The sequence below is a fragment of the Hypanus sabinus genome, chromosome 18, assembly GCF_030144855.1.
Source record: "Hypanus sabinus isolate sHypSab1 chromosome 18, sHypSab1.hap1, whole genome shotgun sequence".
Taxonomy (NCBI): domain Eukaryota; kingdom Metazoa; phylum Chordata; class Chondrichthyes; order Myliobatiformes; family Dasyatidae; genus Hypanus; species Hypanus sabinus.
The window spans coordinates 5,353,466-5,370,575 of NC_082723.1; the positions used below are offsets into that span (position 1 = coordinate 5,353,466).

At 45.8% G+C, this 17,110-nt stretch overlaps 1 non-coding gene across 1 annotated transcript; it reads right to left on the reverse strand.

Annotated features, from left to right (window-relative positions):
* Positions 1 to 224: 224 nt before the first annotated feature.
* On the reverse strand, positions 225 to 306 carry trnas-gcu (transfer RNA serine (anticodon GCU)). The gene has a single exon. It is a non-coding gene; the product is annotated as a tRNA-Ser (tRNA).
* Positions 307 to 17,110: the final 16,804 nt, after the last annotated feature.

Consider the following 17,110-nt stretch of genomic DNA (forward strand, 5'->3'; position numbering starts at 1 on the left):
ATAGACAGAATGTCGGAATTCTGCCCCTATACTTTCTGATATCATAACCAAATCTATTACAAAATTTTAGTTAAAATAATTGATTTGCTCATTTCCTAGCCAAGCCTTCTGCCTTTCGTGTGACGAAAGGTTAAGACTTGGAATTCTAGTAAGTGATAACTTCAATATATTATCCATATTATATATTATATATATATATATAGTGCCCCCAGATAAACCTGTCACGACGAGGATGGGACTCGAACCCATGCGTGTAAAGCACAATGGATTAGCTGTCCATCGCCTTAACCTCTCGGCCACCTCGTCTGCTCTTCAAACGTTTGTGTTTTATTTTTCTGTATTTCTTTCCAAGCACTTGCAATCCCCTCTTATGTTTCACACGTTTGTTTTCACATTCCAGTTCTATTTCCTTTAGCTGCCATGGTTACCAGAATTCCTGGGCATGGATAAGGAAGGCTTGGAGCGATATGCGCAAACCGCAGAAGAATGGAGCTATATATTTTTTTTTTATTGGCACCTCAGACGCTCTGATCGTGCTGCGTTAAATGTATCGACTCCATGCAGTTCAAACCCGAGAACCTGTGAGTATTTTCAGTTGTGCAATGAGAAGTGGGCAGGTTCGCAAATGTCTGGTTTATTTGCAAACGCAACTACATTGTCAAATTACATGCCAACTACATGCCAAATTTGCTATGAATCAATCATTTTAAAATGGAAGAATAAAAAAGAACATTTAAATATTCTTTATTAGATTGACTATATTAATTACATCATTCACATGCACGGGGAGCAAATATCTTTACGTTATGTCTCCTTCTAAATGTGCAAAGTGCAAATTTATAGTAATTTATAATAAATATATGAACAACCGAATGTCAATATAACATAGAAATACAGTTGAATCTGCATGAATTAAGCAGTCAGATGTCCAGGTGGAAGAAGCTGTCCTGGAGCCTGTTGGTCCTGGCTATTATGCTGCGATACCGTTCCCCAGATGGTTGAACCTGGAACAGTTTATGAATGGGGTGACTCGGGTCTCGACTGGTCGGTCGGACCGTTTTTACACTCTTGTCTCTGTAAATGTCCTGAAGAGTGTTAAGTATATATATGTACAATGCCCTGTGTATTTTACTCAAAGTGGCTTCTTTGGATTGTTGAGAGTAGGAATGCTTCTTTGTCTGATAAGTGTTTCTCTCGCAGTTGTTTAGCTTTAGACGTGCTGATATGGGGATTGTATTCATTTGTTAACCAATGGGGAATGTTACTTTGTCTGGTGAGGCTGGGAGCCTAGAGTTCTTCTCGGTTTTTTCAGGGGAGTCCGGAGGAAGACGCCGAGGAAGGTGGACGTGCGCTGCACTGCTTGGTCGACCACCGGGGTGGTCCCAGGTGCGAGGACGTGGAGGTCGGAGGAAAGTGACGAGGGGTCGAATGGTTCGATGGTTGAGCTCCAACGATGTGCACTAACCTGACTGAACTCTGATAAGTTGGCGCCTTTTGATTTTTCTTTTCTTTCATATATATTGTATTGCATAGTACTCTTTTAGTTTTAGTAAAATCTTTAAAGTGCATTTCATAACGATATCTGGTGTGTGTTTGATACTGTGTGCGTGCTCGAGGCATAAATTTGATTCTCACAGCACGGGAGGTGTACGGGAGGTGGGTTGGTGAGTGGCTGGATCTCCTTTTCCCTGAGACATATTGGGTAAGTGTTACATATATATAGATGTGCTGAGCCGTCCACTGCGCTTTCTGCAGGGTCCTGTGATTGTGGAAAATACAGTTCCCAAAAGAGAAAGTGATGTAGCCAGTCAGGATGCTCCCAATTGTGCCTCTAATTAAAGTTCTTAGGATCTGGGGCCCCACGCCAAATTTCTTCAACCGGCTGAGGTGAAAGAGGCACACAGCCGGTATGTTCAGGCCTCGTAAGATCTTCGGTGATGTTTATGCCGGGCAACTTAAAGCTGTTCACCCTCGCAACCCCGGATACATTGATGTCAATGAGGGAGAGCCTGTCATTTGCTTAGTACAGCTGAAAGTACCTTTAATCGAATTATTCATTTTAATTAAGGTGTGTTACGTTAGTAAAGGAATTCAACCGAAACATTTAAAATTAGCCTGATTGCAAAAACGTGTCTTTGTACCTAATGCAGCGTAACTGCAGCCCATAATACTAGTACTACTACTGATGCTGATGATGATGATGATGATGATGATGATGATGATGATGATGATGATGATGATGATAATAATAATAATAATAATAATAATAATAATAATAATAATAATAATGTTGATGATGATGATGATGATGATGATGATGTCCTGATCGCTAGTGGGAATTTCTTTCGATACAGCAGCAACTTTTAAAAACATATTTAGCAGTGTGCTGACAAAACTGCTAATAAATTACAGGATAATAAAATGCACAATAATAATGTGCAATAACATGAAATAATAATGTACCAAATAATAAAATAGGGACTATTGTGCGATGATGTGTTCTCCTGTGGCACAGAGATGGATTGTTGTATATGTTTATTGCATTTGCTAGGATGTGTTTTCTGTAAAATTCTTGTGACAACAGTGCTCGATTGGTCAAAATGCTTGTTTAGTGACCTCCTCTCCACCCACCTCCTGTCCTCCTGTTGTAACAAACAAGCTGGGTTGCATCCTAAACTCAGAACTCCGCATTTACGCTGAGTCAATCCTCTCACTTAATGATGTAAAAATGAAGAAAACGATAAAGACAATTTTTAACATGTTTTTGTTGTGAGATATGTATTTATGGCCTTCATGTGAAGCCACTCAACGTTTGTCATCTGTGAAGTACATACGGTTAGATTGAGAGCCCACAGCTCACAGGGCCAGAGCAACTGCAGAAAGCGTCTCCTCGCGACTTAACGTGTCGAGTTGCCTGTTCATGTCCATACGTCCATGCATAAGAATAGTTTTGGACAAAATGCTGCCTTCACGTACAGTCAATAACTGCTTATGGATCGTGATCTACAGATCCCTTTTATCGTCCACGTCAAGATTCGGTAGGAAGTGTGAACATTAGAGACGAATCTACTTATCTTTATCTCACCACATAAATCGTCTGTTCTTCTGCCTCCGGCATGTAAATACTCAGAACCGTGTCCGAGAGAGAACTAATCTTGCCACTGAATAGCGGATAATGCATTATCCCAACCAGTGATGAATGCGATTTTCTAATGCCGTTAACGTATTTTTCATATTTGACTTTACTTCTGTTTATATTCGTCGAGTTGCAAATTTTAATTTCCCCTGTAGTTTTCATTCTGCTCTTCCCGATTGGAGCAGAAATTTAGTAAAGTGGTGCCAAAGTGTTGACGCCGTGACGGTGTGTGGACCTATGGGACATTTTGCTTTCCTTGTCCCGGAAGACTGAAAGTTCGATTGGGTTCTGACAGCTGTAGAAAAGTAATTGAGAGCTGCCGAGGAAAAGGGAAAAAGAAAACCGCACGTATTATCGAGGTAGCAGCAACTGAGAGAACCTCAATGCTTAACAAAACACTTTCTGTTTTCAGCCATTGCTCGCGTTCGCTTTTCTGCTGGATTTTTATTTTCATTGGCACATCTCCATCTCCTGGTTAAACTGTCAGTTCTTTCCAATATTCAGTTGAATAACCTACTACTCCATTCCAGGGGAGAGTGAAACTTCACTGATATTTTCTTTGATGAGGAACCCAACACTGTTCACAATACTCCAGGTGAGGTCTCACCACCAGTACCTTATAAAGCCTCAACTTCACATCCCTGCTCTTGCATTCTAGACCTCTTGAAATTAATGCTAAAATTGAATTTGTCTACCCCACTAATAACTCAACTTTAAACTGTAGGGTCTTTTGCACAAGGAAACCCGAGTAAATTTGCATATCTGAATTTTGGATTTTTCCCCGTTTTGAAAATAGTCCGCACATCTATTTCCGCTATTAAAATGCATGAACATGCATTTCCCAACATTGTATTTCATTTGCCACTTTCTTGCGCAATCTCCTAAACTGTCTAAGTCCTTGTTCATCCTACCTGTTTCCTCAATAGTACTTACACCTCGACCAATCTTCGTATCATCTGCAAACGTGGCAACAACGTCCATCATCTAACTCATTTATTCTCACGATAGAAATAAGTGGTTCCAAGAACTTGCGGAACACGACTAGTTACTGGCAGTCAACCAGAAAAGGATCAGTTTATCCCACTCGCTTCCATTGCTCTAATCATTGCAGTAACTTTCGTGTAATACCATGGGCTCGTAAATTGATAAGCAGCCTCGTTAGTGGCACCTTGTCAAAGGCCTTCAGAAAGTCCAAAAATACAGCATCTATTGCATCCCATTTATTTATGCTGCTTACTGTCTCGTCAAAGGATTCCAGTAGCTTCGTCAGACAGGATTTCCCCTTAAGGAAACCAAGCTGACTTGTCCTATCTTATTTTGATTGTCCTTGATTCGTGTTGAATGGATAAGGGAACATTTCGTATTTGACTTTATTTTCCGTTCAATGAATCGACTTGCACGTTTCACGGCGTCTTATACTTATTATACTGCTGTTCTTGACTGAGGACGAAATTTACTGAAGTGAAGTTCAGGTGTGTGGACAGACGGACTTTGCTATTGTTCACTCTGGAAGGTTGAAGGTTGCATGGGGATTTCTTGTTGACTGTACAAAAATCAGTAAGCGGTACTGAAAAATGTGGTAAAGGGTAAACGCACCACTTAACCAGGGAGCTGCATCCCATCGAATTAACGAAACACGAATGTCAACGAGGGAAATAGCTCAGCGGTGAGGGTGTGGAATTGACTGCATGGTTGGTCGTGGAGGAAGTTCGACAGCCCTGTTCAATGGGAGTTTAAATAGGAAGGGCAAAGAGTGAGACAAGATGTTCACTGTTTGTGAATGTTTGTCCACAAAGATGTTTGTTCGGTACCGACTCAATGGGACGAGTGGTCACCGGCGTTGTATCCGTTCTCTGGCATTACGATTAGATCATCACCGTCACTAATCATCAAGGGCAATTGGAAAGAGAGAAAGGTCACCCCATAAGTTCGAAAGATCATAAGTGATAATGGCTTCGGCCTCGCTTTGCACTGTGTGCTCCGGCTGCCGCTGGCGACTCCTTCCGCTTGGGTCATGAGCTACGTCAGAGATCTTGGCGGGGATAATGCCGCTGTGCTTTCTGTGCGGCAGGGGCGGACTGCGGGTCTGGGCTGGTGTAAGTGAGACTATGCTCACATCGAAATAGATTTTTATCTCGTTTTTACTTTTAATTTGCATACCGGATCCAGTTACACAACTGCAACAGAGAAAAATATATCAGTGGGATAGCATGGAACAGCCTAGTTTGTTTCTTTATGTTTCCAGAACGCCGGGATTAGAGTCAGTACGGCTCCCAGCTGCTCCCGGAGTTTAGACTGGGTCGCCACGTAAATGCAGGTGTTGCTGCAGCAGCTCAGATGAATCCGGTTTCAGCGGCGATGATTTCCCGAGAGGTGTAATCTGCTCGCCGGTACGCAGACATACTGCCGAATGCAGCCACTCCCAGACAGAGTATCACATAGCTGCCCGAGACAGCGAAGAGTAGAGTTATTGACTTCTTCCTGTTTTTAATCTCTGGGTCGGTCTGATTTTCACCGTCCTTTGTCCTCACAGCCCTCCGGGACCGATTAGCCGTGATGATTCGTTTCACTGTCAGGCAGTTAATCAGCAATATTGCAAGAATGCTAACCCACGGGACTAAAATGGGCGTCGCCTTCATATACACCGCCCCGAAGGGAGTGGAATAGATGAAATACTGTAGTGTTCAATTCTCTGTAGGAATATATTGGGCTGATAAGGCTGTCATTTACTCTTCTGTGGGTAACGAGCACAACCAAGTACACGATTGTCTCTGGTGTTAATACCGGCATGACATTTTCTATCATTTATAGGTTCAACTCCATAAAAAGATGTCTTCATCTCCTGCTTTATCATAAAGTACCGGTGGACTTGGTATTATCTCCGCAGTGCCCTAGTGTAAATAGACGCTGGACAGCCAAACCAGGTTACACACTAAATCAATTCAAATTAGAAACCATTTCCACCACGCACACAGACACACACACCCACACACACACACACCCACAAACACACATATATTTTCTCCATTTTCCGCTAGCACACGCACACTCTCTCACACTCACACATCAATTCATCCATCTCTCTCTCTCTCTCCCTCTCTCTCTCTCTCTTTCACACACACACACACACACACACACACACACACACACACACACACACACACACACACACACACACACACACACACACACACACACACGCTCGATTTCTTGCCAGTTCGTGTATTAAACGATTTGCCGATGTCCCTGTTCGTACTTTCCTCTCTGATGGCATTACAGAGAATGTCACTGATGGCATTAAGCAAGATATTTTACGATTGAGACTGCAAATAGATTCAGGGACTTGAAAAAAAAATAAAACAGAAAATACATTGAAAGGATTGCATGGCTGTGTTGCAGAAAGAATGCAACAGTAGCAGCATGAATGAAAATGTCGCGGGTAGAGTGTGAAGAGGGGTGGGTAATTCTGTACCCATCGGTCTCCGGTTCAACGTCAGAGTGCACGGTTCATTTTGCACATATCAGCCCCTGGTATAGACTGAGAGTGTGGGATTCTGTTGGTGTCACTCTCTGGTTCAGTGAATTCATTCTGTACCTGTCAGTCACTGCTAAAGTACGACAGTGTGGGTTTCATTCTGTATCTGTCAGTCTCTGTTAGTGTGATGGTGTGGGTTTCATTTTGTGTTTGTCAGTCTCTGCTCGAGCATTAAGTGTGTCGACTCTGTCAGGTACCTGCGAATCTCTGATACAGTGTAAGCTGCCGTATATTTTTCTCATTCTTTCCAGCTGTTCGTCAAATGAAGTAAATCAAGTAAACCTAGTAAAAAATTAAAATTGATTCTGTACTCCCTGCTCTATTTTTAGATCAGGAGACTTCTGCAGTTGATGACGTTAAAATTGTGCGATGGAGAGTGCCCTTACGAATGATGACGTTTGTGTGGAGCAGTACATCCTGTGTAATAGAGTAATATGATAAACAGACCGTTCGGTCCGACTTCATACTGCACGCTATTTGTGATTCAACCAGACAGAGTCGATTAAGCAGCGCCTGACCTGTAACTTTCTATGGCTTGAAAACGCAACTTCTTAAATGTTGAATGAAATTAAATAAAATATTGAAATTACTTAATTTAACAAAGACGTGAGTAAATTCATAATTTGATAGGAACAAACCTCGCAGAGGCAGCGCATTTCATGTTCCAGCGACATTTATGTGAATATATTTCTCTCAGCAATTCTAAATTGCTCCCTTCACCGTGTATCTCTGCACTCTTATGTTTCGCGTTTCTATTATCCATTCCACTTTGGGCACCAGAGCATCAATTCATTCCAGCGATGTCCTATTCATGAACAATGTAATAAGCATTTCGACTTTCTAATGACAGCATCAAGCTGGTCTGTAATACTTGTTTCATATTTCTCACGGAGGGCGATTGGACGGTGCGGAAGGAGCTACATTTTGTGTCTGACCCCGGGACGGTGTGTGATATAACAGTATCGAGGGAGCGTCACTATTTTTCGGACATCCGCGATATACTGTATTTAATGAAGCAACTAATGCTTTCGAACCCCTGACATGCTATCGCGATTGCATTACTGCGCTGGACCTGTGCTGGACCCTCGGAGATATTGCCGCCCGAGAATTTGACTCTGCTCTCCGTGTCCACTGCTGAGCCATCAACGGTGGTCGCTGTGTTCTGCTGAATTCTTCCTCCGGAATGCTGCCATCAGTCCCTCCGTCATTCTGATGTTGTTGTGGGGGATGTCTGTTTCTACAGTATTTAAGTGGCCGGACTGGTCTTGGACGATTGCGCTGAGAATCTCTAAAATGCTGAAGGGTTCACTTTCTGTGTTAGGCAAGGGAACGACAAGGGAAATGGAACAAGTTCTCAGTGAAGAATGGAGATATGCATGATGTGGCATGACTGTAGAAAATAGAAACACTGAAACATAGAAAACCTACAGTACAATACAGACCCTTCAGCCCACAATTCTGTGATATTAGCTGTGGTTACCCAAAGCTCTTTATTGTTCCGAGCTCGATGACCCTATCCAGGAGTCCGTTAAAATGGGTTGGAATAAATTTATATTTGAAATCGCTCTAAGTAGATTCCGTTTACTCTTGAGGACCTCAGCGCAGTGTATGGTTCCACAATCGTCACGCAGGTGAGATGTCGACTTTTCTGGAAAAGTTTGAGTCCGGGTTAGCGTGATGAATATATATGACCGTTTTATTCTGTCCTATTAATTGATTCGCTTGGTTTTAATTCCAGTGCCGTAACACTCGGTACGTTTGTGCAGAACTAACAGGCTGAGGCCTTGATGCAATTGCGGATGCTTCAAGACATTCGTTGCAATATCGTCAGCTTCTGGTTATTCTCATCTATTTAAAATGGCCGTCCTGTTCTGCTACTTTGGGAGGGATGCCCTCATTCATTGTTTTGTATAGGTCAGGCAGACCCACTATTTGAACTCATCTGGATATGTTGAGATGCGTTATTCCTGGATTATTCTCGGGACAGAAGGCTGAATGACGTGGACCTATCGTGAGATTACTTTACACATAGAAGCTGTTGTTGGCATTGTAAGGTTCTTCTATTCTCTGTCATTCGGATATATTTCAGACATAGATTATCTGCATTCGGCACTGTGTTACTGCAGTGTTTACTCCGACAGAAGTGTCAATATTAAATTTGTTTTCAAGAGTTTGCCCGTTTCAGGTATCATCCCATCATCCCGATTTATAAAGCTGTGGTTTTGAATTTCATATAGTTTGATGACGTATTGCTTTCTACGGTTTGATGAGTAACCAGGCTGTGTCTCGTGCCGAGAGGAACTTGGTTCAGTGTGGCGATATTATCACCAGCGCGTCATCATTGTGAGGAATTTCCTCACGTTTTACCAGTTGAAAATTGCCGCTGAACTGCTATTTGTATGAGCCGTTTCCCTGTGCGGTTAGTCCTTGCGCGGGGATTTCCTCCTATGTTTATTCACTATATTTGCTGGTCTTAAGATTGTATCGGATATTGTAAACTGAGAAAATAAAGAATGCCGTTGTGCTGTTAAAATAGACTCGGCATCCGGTAAGCTAAAGCAGCTTTATGTGCGGTGTTGCAAGTACAATGGGGCAAGGCCCTGAAATACTGTAGATATTTAGAGAATGTCCTGCCTGATGTGTTGGAATGTTTATTTCGAATTTTTCATTTCTATTCTGAGTCTCGTATATTGTTTGGTGCTGTGTGATTGGTCACGGCTTATTAGGCGGAGGTCACTAATAATGCTGGGCTGTGAGATTTTCATATTCATTGGCCGAAGCAATTGTAAAATATCTATTATCATGTTCCATCTGAGACCATGCATTTTTGTTTCATATTCAGTGATGTTTTATTATTATCGTGGATCAAAGCCAGACAGAAATGCTCCAGACGCACATGCGCTTTGTACACCCACGATGCGGGAGGCATATGTAACGCCCTGCTATTTCACTATCATTAATTTCATCTTCCTTCAATTTACTTGTCTGGCTTTTATCTTTATCTTTACAAGGAAATCTCTCGCCTGCATCCCTGATCAACTTTAATGTTACTACTTCTCATTATCCTTTAATTTACTTACTTGGTCCTGCAACTTAAGGCAATCAGTCGCAAGCACAAGCGCGAACGAAATTTCGTTCCGTTTCCCCTTTAAGTTTTATTTATATCTATTGGCTGTTTTCACCAATCGGAGAACATCTTGGTGCATTCCCAAAACAGACTGGAGTGTCTGTAGAAGCACTGCGAATGTAATGGTTCTCTGTTGCAGCAGTGCTTGGGTTATGATTGGAGATAACGGGGGCTTTGAAATGTGCGCCGTCCAGTGAGGGGAGTTTTTTTTTGTTTTTCTCGTTTTGTACGTGAGTCGCTCTATACGCCGGCGGTGCTGGAGGCATGCTCTACGCCGAAGCTGCTAAAAGAGTCTTCCGCATTGCTCTCGATGATCGCAATCTCTTTGTCGGGGTGCAATGCTGATTCGTCTTTCAATTTTTCCGCATTTCTCCGCATTCAGATCTGAAGTCCATGCCGTGTGAGACCATGATTTTAAATTTCAGCAAATTAGCTCCCATTCACAGCTCTCTATTTGTATTTTATTGGGACTTCAGAAGCTGAAATGGTCTGAACAAAGTATGACTGGTTATCTATTATCCTGAGGTAAATTGCCGGTGTGGGATGATGTACTATTGCAGGATGCTTTGTCGTTCGGATAAATTCCATCTCTATTAGGAACAGGAAAACGACTTGAAATATGTTTTAATTTATTATTGTGAACCACAGAACGATAGAACACTGTGGCAGAGTACAGGCCCTTTTCCTTCCATGTTATGCCGACGCATATAATCCTTTAAAAAAGTACTAAACGCACACTACCCAATAACCTTCCATTTTTCTTTCATCCATGTGCCTGTCCAAGAGTCTCTTAAACCCACCCAATGTTTTAACCTCCGCCACCATCCCTGGCAAGTCATTCCAGGCACTCACAACCCTCTGTGTAAAAAACATAACCCTGATGTCTCTCCCCAAACTCCCCCCAAAAACCCGTACCCATGGGCACTATTGAGAAACAGGCACTGACCATCGAACTCATCCATGTCTCTCACAATCCTGCAAACTTCCATCAGGTACCCACCCATTCTTCCAAGCTCGAAAGAGAAAAGTCCCAGCTCTGCCAGCCCCGCTCCACACGCCTTGTTCTCCAATCCAGACAACCTCCCGACAAATCTCCTCTGCACCCTCTCCATGGCATCCACATCCTTCCTATAATGGGATGACCAGAATTGAACGCAATACTCTCAGTGCGGTCTCACCGATTGGTAGAGTAGCAAAATGACCTTTCTACTCTTGAATCCAATAGGCCCTCTTAACTACCCTATCAACCTGTGCAGCGACCTTGAGGGGTGCATGGATTTGAACCCCAACGTCCTTTTGTTCATCCACACTCCTAAGTAACTGACCATTAATCCTGTACTCAGTTTTCTAGTTTGTCCTTCCAAAATGCATCACCTCACACTTGTCGGGATTGACCTCCATCCGCTATCCTTCTGCCCAACTCTGCAGCTCCTCCACATCCTCTCGTAACCGTTGACCACCTACAGCTCCATCCACAACTCTTCCAATCTTCGGGTCATCAGCAAAATCGCTCACCCATCCTTCCGCCTCCACATGCAGGTCACCCAAAAAATCACAAATAGCAGGGATCCCCGGAGGGAACCCTGTGGCACCCCACCAGACAACGAACTCCAGGCAGAACACGTCCCCCCCCACACAACCACCCTCTGCATTCTTCCCTCAATCCAACCCCCTATCCATAGAGCTAAGGTTCCAATTATTCCATACCCATGACTCCCCGGATGAGTCTCTCATGAGGGACACATTTTCAAATGCTTTGCCAAAGTCCATAAAGACCACATCCACTGCCCCACCCCCATTAGGCTCCCATGTTACCTCTCCAATAAACTCAATAAGGCTTGTGAGGCATGTTCCTCCCCCCGCAAAGACATGCCGACCATCCATGAGTAGACTGCATCTTCAAATTCTCGTAGATCCCATCCCCAAGAATTCCCTCCAGTATTTTGCAGACCACCGACGCAAGACCCATCTGTCTACAGATCCCAGGCTTCTTCCCACCACCTTTCAGAAGCAAGGGAACTACACTTGCCATGCTCCAGTCCTCTGGCACTTCCCCTGCAGCCAACGTGGACCCAAAGATCATAACCAATGCTCCCGCGATCTCCCGTCTCAACCCCCATAACAACCGGCCGTGTATCGCATCCGGCCCTGGGGATACAACAATCTCAACGTCTCTAAGAAAATCCAGCACCTCCACCTCCACAATCTCCACACTGTCCAGCACACAGGCCCGCTCTACATCGATCTCATCCTGTCAGGGTCCGGTCCGGAGATCACGTATCGTGTGTCGATCTGGTCCGCGTGCTCCGGCTCCGGGTCTTGCAGATGTCCGTCCCGGATCCTTGTGAGCCTGGTAAGATCATCCTGGATCAAGGAGGCACACCTGTGGCCAATTCGGCTAGCTGGTGGTTATCAGGGGCCGCGGGTCGTTTTCTTCTTTTTCTCCGCTGGCTCCGAACTCTGCTTTATATTATGTTATCCAGTCCGGGCTCAGATCTACTCCTCATCATGCTTCTCTGTCCCGTACCCGTGCTGCCAGGTTGGTCCTCTCCCCCCACCTTTCCTCCCATGAGCTGGTCCCGTTTCTCTGTTCGTTTGATTTGCTCGCGCAGTCGCGTTGTCTGCCAGCTTTTCCCATTTTTCCTGCTAGAAGGGCTGTTGTGCTGGTCACCCTGGACCTATACCCGTTCCTACCCCTTGCCTACGTCGGGCGGGACCGGCCGATCCGCAGCTGCCCGGCGGTGGTTCTGTCCGTTCCTATCCATTGCCTCCGTCGGAAAGGCCCGGCCCGACTGCCGCTGCTCGGCATGTTTTCTGCCCCGTCCTGCTCTTCCGCCCGAACTCTGGGATTGTGCCCTGCACCCGCCTAGGGTTCCGCGTGGTGCCCAGGCTTCCGGCGTTTCCACCTGGGAGGCAGCCTTACCAAGGATATATGCTGCCCGCCCAGGGAGGTCACTCCGCCAGTCTATCTAGTCACCTAGCCCTGTCTGCCTGCCCGAACTCAGGGAGCCCGCTCAGCATGCTTGTCTGCTTGAGCTCTGGGATCCTCCTGCCTGCCTGCCTGCCTCTTCTGAACTCTGGGATCTGCCTGCCTGTTTGCCCCGAATTGTGGCATCTGCATGCCTGCCCCGAACTGTGGGATCTGCCTGCTTAACTTTTCCACCTATTGCTCCCTCAGGGTTGTGCCTCGCACCTGCCCAGGTGTCTGCGACTAGCCCAGGCTTCTGTGTTCCCGCCTGGGAGGTGGCCCTAACCGAGATACATGCAGCCCGCCATGAGGAATCTGACTGCCTGCCTGTTCAGAACTGTGGGATCTGCCTGCCTGCCCCGAAGTGTGGGATCCGCCTGCCTACCTTTTCCACCTATTGCTCCCTCAGGGTGGTGCCCCTCACCTGCCCAGGTGTCCGCGACTGGCCCACGCCTCTGTGTTTCCCGCCTGGGAGGCGGCCCTGCCCGAGATGCATGCGGCCCGCCCTAGGGACTCTTATCCTTTCTTCCTCTCGTTTCCCAAGGTTTGTGCCCGCACCTGCCCAGGTGTCCGCGACTGGCCCAAGACTCTGTGTTCCCGCCTGGGAGGCGGCCCTGCCCGAGATGAATGCGGCCCGCCATGAGGAATCGGACTGCTTGCCTGCCCCGAATTGTGGGATCAGCCTGCCTGCCTGCCTGCCCTGAACTGTGGGATCTGCCTGCCTGCCTGCCCTGAACTGTGGGATCTGCCTGTCTCGTCTGAAATCTTGGATCCAGCATTAACCCTTAAATGCCATGGCATCCCCATCCTGTCCTCCCCCTAGTACTTCAGTGTCTGCGTCCTGCGTTTGGGTCCACCCGGCCCCCTTTCCTGACAGTTACTTTATAACCGAGTAATTAATAATAGATTTCGAGTAGCAACAGAGAGATTGATGTCAGTGGGTTCTACAGATGTCTGAATACGGAGCACCTCACTTCGTTCACTCACGTAATTCCTTCAACTAGACTGTCGAGGATTTATCGCACTGAGCAGAATTCCTGAAACCAAATCAGCAGTAACTTTGGAATTTTAAGAATTAATAGCACAAACTTAATGTGAATTGTCTTTATAATTGACGAAACTGGGAGAAGAAGCATTAATGAGTATACCATAGCTCCCTCGCTCGCTCCCTCTGTTGAACGGCCATGTGTAAACTCATGAACCATTTCTCCTGCTCCGTCCGAACGGTGACATTACTTACGAGCCCTCCGGATTCCGAGTTTAGATGAAGGGACTTAAACATCCGCTTTGATTTCTCGCTGGGATGAAATATTCTGATGTTCAAGACAACACTATGAGGAAACCGTGGCCCAAAGTGAACATGAAATTGGTAAATTGCCATCTAATTCTCTCTCTCCCACTGACTTTCAAACTCCCCCATTTATCTCTCTCGGCCTGTCTACGATGTGATATCCTCCCCTGCTTCTCTTCTCTCTCTCCCTCCCCACATACTCTTTTGCTCCTCACTACCACACTTTCCTCACAAAGCTGAAACAAGCGTTTAGCAATCAATAGTCAATGTTTGTGTTCAGTAAAATGACTGCGTGATTGGGTTGTGAAGTTTATAGCTATTCCTTTACAACACCGCTGGTGTGAAATATAGCGGAGGAGATATGAACTGGAGCTGAAACTTAGGGGCGAACAACATAACATGAAGTAGTGATTTTCCAATAAATTTGTTTCCTTTACTTTGTTTCAGTGCTACGTTAAGATAAGAACACCATGTGAAATTTAGCTGAAAAAGGATTGAAGTTTGAACCAATAAAATATTTATGTATTTCAATAAGAAATATTCTCCAGCCGAGGTTGGGAGGGGGTTGAGATTACAATTCATTTGCTGAACAGGGCAGACGGGTCCATGAACGTGAAACGCTTTCGCATTTTCATGTCACTCACTCTACAGACTCCCCATTGAACTCTTGACCAGCGAGCCACCGTATATTGCCGTACATAATCATGTTCGCTGATCTTTCGTCAATATCTCGCTCGCCGGTTGTGACTGGTGTGCTGGTGCGACTGTGCACACACCCGTCATCTATCAACAACCCACAAACCAACTCTCGTCAAAGACATGCAACATACCTAGCTCCCATTGATGTGTGCAGGTGTCAATCTAAACAGCCTGCATTAATTCATAATTACTTTACGACTCGTGTCAATGGGATATGTCAGATATCATTGGACACACATGATGTGGATGTTACAGTGGGGCGACAGGGAAGCGCACCCAAGTGCAGGATACAGGTACGGAGACTGACTTGGACTTGACCTGGACTCGGAGCCAGCACTTAGATTAGACGAACACAGAGTCTGGACTTGGACTGGGACACGAAGAGACAGGATTCCCAACTAGGAGTAGCGGTAAACAGCCGGACCTACTCAACGGGAAACGAGACGCTCGAAACCAAACAATAACAGACAATTCGTATCTTGACATGGAGACGCTCATGAAGCGGCAAACGGCCGGCAGTGACTTGACTGGACACGAAGCACTGACAGGACTCGGAGCCTTAACTTGGACTGGGACTCGAGGCTTTGAATTGGACTGGTACGTGGAGCCTTGACTTGGACGTACTCGAGGCTTTGACTTTGACAGATTCGAGGCCTTGACTTGGACGTACTCGAGGCTTTGACTTTGACAGATTCGAGGCCTTGACTTAGACTGGTACTCGAGGCCTTGACTTGGAATTGGACTCGAGGCCTTGATTTGGAATGGTACTCGAGGCCTTGACTGGACACGAAGTCTTGAATTGGACTTGGACTCTAGGCCTTGTCTTGGACTGGGACTTGGAGCCTTGACTTAGAGTGGAACCCTTGACTTGGACTGGTACTCCAGGCCTTGACTTGGAGTTGGACTCGAGGCCTTGTCTTGGACTGGGACTTGGAGCCTTGACTTAGAGTGGAACCCTTGACTTGGACTGGTACTCGAGGCCTTGACTGGACACGAAGTCTTGAATTGGACTTGGACTCTAGGCCTTGTCTTGGACTGGGACTTGGAGCCTTGACTTAGAGTGGAACCCTTGACTTGGACTGGTACTCCAGGCCTTGACTTGGAGTTGGACTCGAGGCCTTGTCTTGGACTGGGACTTGGAGCCTTGACTTAGAGTGGAACCCTTGACTTGGACTGGTACTCCAGGCCTTGAATTGGACTTGGACTCGAGGCCTTGTCTTGGACTGGGACTTGGAGCCTTGACTTAGAGTGGAACCCTTGACTTGGACTGGTACTCGAGGCCTTGACTTGGAGTTGGACTCGAGGCCTTGTCTTGGACTGGGACTTGGAGCCTTGACTTAGAGTGGAACCCTTGACTTGGACTGGTACTCCAGGCCTTGAATTGGACTTGGACTCGAGGCCTTGTCTTGGACTGGGACTTGGAGCCTTGACTTAGAGTGGACCCTTGACTTGGACTGGTACTCGAGGCCTTGACTTGGATTTGGACTCGAAGCCTTGACTTGAACTGGGACTCGAGGCCCTGTCTTGGTCTGGGACGTGGAGCCTGACTGAGACTGGGACGCGAGGCCCTGACTTGGACTGGGACGTGGAGCCTGACTGAGACTGGGACGCGAGGCCTTGACTTAGACTCGAACACGAAGCCTTCAAAAAAAATCAACAACAGAGCACTCTCATCAGGGCTCGGAGCAGCGGCAAAACCGCCGGCAACACACAGTTGGACACGAGACCACAAAAACAAACAACAGGCAATACAAATCTTGACACAGAGAAGCTCCTGAAGACGGTCCCTTATTCTTGGCAGCTCGGAACATTCATCGCCGCCCTGGCTGAGTTCATGAACCAGCAGCGAGTAGACGTAAGCTGGAGTTTTTTTTATGCTGCCAGTTCGAATGAGGATCAGGAACCCTAATCAAGGAGCCCAGACGAACTCGGGGAAAAAGGAAATTAACTGAAATAAGTGGTTAACGGACCGGACCTGACAGTGAAAAGCAATGACAAAGAGGAATGTTTGGTTACGAAGTCCGCTACCGCTATGATCAGGCGATGGAGATGCTGCCATATTGCTGAGCAATATTGTCTCTGATTCACTTTCTGCCTCTTACGAGCAATGAGGAAAAATGGAATCTCGTGATGCTGTCAGCTAAGTTTGCCATTCTTTTCAGAAATGACTGCTGACTTTTATTTTAAAATCCATTTGACGTCATTCACATATTCTGCGTCCTCTCTTATATATCAGCTCCCCGCTTTCTTCAGTAATTACGAATGGAAGAGAGAGGCGGGCAGTACAGAAGAAGACTGCACGGGCGGTGTGTCAATAGGCTTCACACGTCTGCCTTGGTATTCGTTTAAGAAAT